General features: G+C 53.3%; 2 non-coding genes across 2 annotated transcripts; both read left to right on the forward strand.

The window, feature by feature from the left end:
- Positions 1-134: 134 nt before the first annotated feature.
- Positions 135-1,944, forward strand: LOC145746910 (small subunit ribosomal RNA). The gene has a single exon (XR_014281670.1). It is a non-coding gene; the product is annotated as a small subunit ribosomal RNA (ribosomal RNA).
- Positions 1,945-2,189: 245 nt separating this feature from the next.
- On the forward strand, positions 2,190-2,343 carry LOC145746799 (5.8S ribosomal RNA). The gene has a single exon (XR_014281568.1). It is a non-coding gene; the product is annotated as a 5.8S ribosomal RNA (ribosomal RNA).
- The last annotated feature ends 157 nt before the right edge of the window (positions 2,344-2,500 follow it).

Consider the following 2,500-nt stretch of genomic DNA (forward strand, 5'->3'; position numbering starts at 1 on the left):
GGTGTCGACGGCGTCCAGATCGCGGCTTACGCCGGGTTTGAGGAGCTAAGCAAAAATAGTGATTGAGTAATACAGTGCGATACCGCGACGGGGAAAGCGAAAGACTCCGTTCGCGTATTTTGTCGGCCGATAGTTACCTGGTTGATCCTGCCAGTAGTCATATGCTTGTCTCAAAGATTAAGCCATGCATGTCTCAGTACGAACTTGCGTACGGTAAAACTGCGAATGGCTCATTAAATCAGTCGTGATTCATTTGATCGTAAATTTTACTTGGATAACTGTGGTAATTCTAGAGCTAATACATGCAAAAAGCGCCGACCTTGCGGGAGGCGCGCCTTTATCATATCAAAAACCTGCCGGGCTTCGGCTCGTCTTGTTGGCGACTCGGGATAACTTTGCTGATCGCACGGTCTTGCACCGGCGACGGATCATTCAAGTGTCTGCCCTATCAACTTTCGTCGGTACGGTATCTGCCTACCGAGGTTCTTACGGGTAACGGGGAATCAGGGTTCGATTCCGGAGAGGGAGCCTGAGAAACGGCTACCACATCCAAGGAAGGCAGCAGGCGCGCAAATTACCCATTCCCGACGCGGGGAGGTAGTGACGAAAAATAACGATACAGGACTCTAACGAGGCCCTGTAATTGGAATGAGTACACTGTAAAAATTTTAACGAGTATCCATTGGAGGGCAAGTCTGGTGCCAGCAGCCGCGGTAATTCCAGCTCCAAAAGTGTATATTTAAGTTGTTGCGGTTAAAAAGCTCGTAGTTGGATTTTGGGCGCAGGCGTTCGGTCCGTCGCAAGGCGTGCACTGTTCGTTCTGGCTTTACCTCCGGTTTTCCGTCGGTGCTCTTGACTGAGTGTCGGCGGCGGCCGGGACGTTTACCTTGAAAAAATTAGAGTGTTCAAAGCAGGCGCTTCGCCTGGATAGTGTTGCATGGAATAATGAAATAGGACCTCGGTTCTTTTTTGTTGGTTTTCGGAGCGCGAGGTAATGATTAAGAGGGACGGACGGGGGCATTCGTACTGTGCCGTTAGAGGTGAAATTCTTGGATCGGCGCAAGACGAACGACTGCGAAAGCATTTGCCAAGAATGTTTTCTTTAATCAAGAGCGAAAGTCAGAGGTTCGAAGACGATCAGATACCGTCCTAGTTCTGACTATAAACGATGCCGACTAGCGATCGGGGGGCGTTATTTTGACGACCTCTCCGGCAGCTTGCGGGAAACCAAAGTCTTTGGGTTCCGGGGGAAGTATGGTTGCAAAGCTGAAACTTAAAGGAATTGACGGAAGGGCACCACCAGGAGTGGAGCCTGCGGCTTAATTTGACTCAACACGGGAAATCTCACCCGGCCCGGACACAGCGAGGATTGACAGATTGAGAGCTCTTTCATGATTCTGTGGGTGGTGGTGCATGGCCGTTCTTAGTTGGTGGAGCGATTTGTCTGGTTAATTCCGATAACGAACGAGACTCTGGCTTGCTAAATAGTTACGCGGCCTTCCCGGCCGGCGTTTAACTTCTTAGAGGGACTAGTGGCGTTTAGCCACACGAGATTGAGCAATAACAGGTCTGTGATGCCCTTAGATGTTCGGGGCCGCACGCGCGCTACACTGACCGGATCAACGTGTGTTCGCCTTGGCCGAAAGGTCTGGGTAACCCGATGAACCCCGGTCGTGCTAGGGATAGAGAATTGAAATTATTTCGCTTGAACGAGGAATTCCCAGTAAGCGCGAGTCATTAGCTCGCGTTGATTACGTCCCTGCCCTTTGTACACACCGCCCGTCGCTACTACCGATTGAATGGTTTAGTGAGGTCCTCCGATTGGGCCCGGGCTCGACTGGCGACGGTTGGGTCTTGGCCCGAAAAGACGATCTAACTTGATTACTTAGAGGAAGTAAAAGTCGTAACAAGGTTTCCGTAGGTGAACCTGCGGAAGGATCATTAGCGCGAGAAAAAAAATCGAAGAGCGAAAGAGCAAACACCGGGACGGCGACGTGCCTCGGCGCGTCCGCCGCCCCGCGATCAGGAACTTGTTTTGTCGGCGTCGAGTGCCCGAAGGCTTCATGCGGTGCGCGGGCTTGTCGCACTATTTGTTGCGACCGCGACCCGCTCGGCGTCACGCGATTTTTTCAGCCGGATGGCGAATCGAGGTTAGGAATCGAAGAGCGAAAAGCAAACAAACAAACGATGGCTCTTGGCGGTGGACCACTCGGCTCGCGAGTCGATGAAGGACGCAGCAAGCTGCGTGATTTAATGTGAATTGCAGAACACATTGAGCATTGACGATCTGAACGCGTATTGCGGCCTCGGGTTCATCCCGGGACCGCGTCCGTCTCAGGGTCGCAGAAACGACAACGGCCGGCGGGATCGGCTCCGCGACGGCTCGGCTCGCGTGCGTATGCCCGGCGACGGGCAATCGCCGCTCGGTTGAAGGTGGAAAGTTTTGGTATTCGGGCTCGCGTCAGCGATGCGTGGCGGCCGGCGAGCCGCGCCGCGTCCG

The sequence above is a fragment of the Corella eumyota genome, chromosome 3 (assembly GCF_963082875.1).
Source record: "Corella eumyota chromosome 3, kaCorEumy4.1, whole genome shotgun sequence".
Taxonomy (NCBI): domain Eukaryota; kingdom Metazoa; phylum Chordata; class Ascidiacea; order Phlebobranchia; family Corellidae; genus Corella; species Corella eumyota.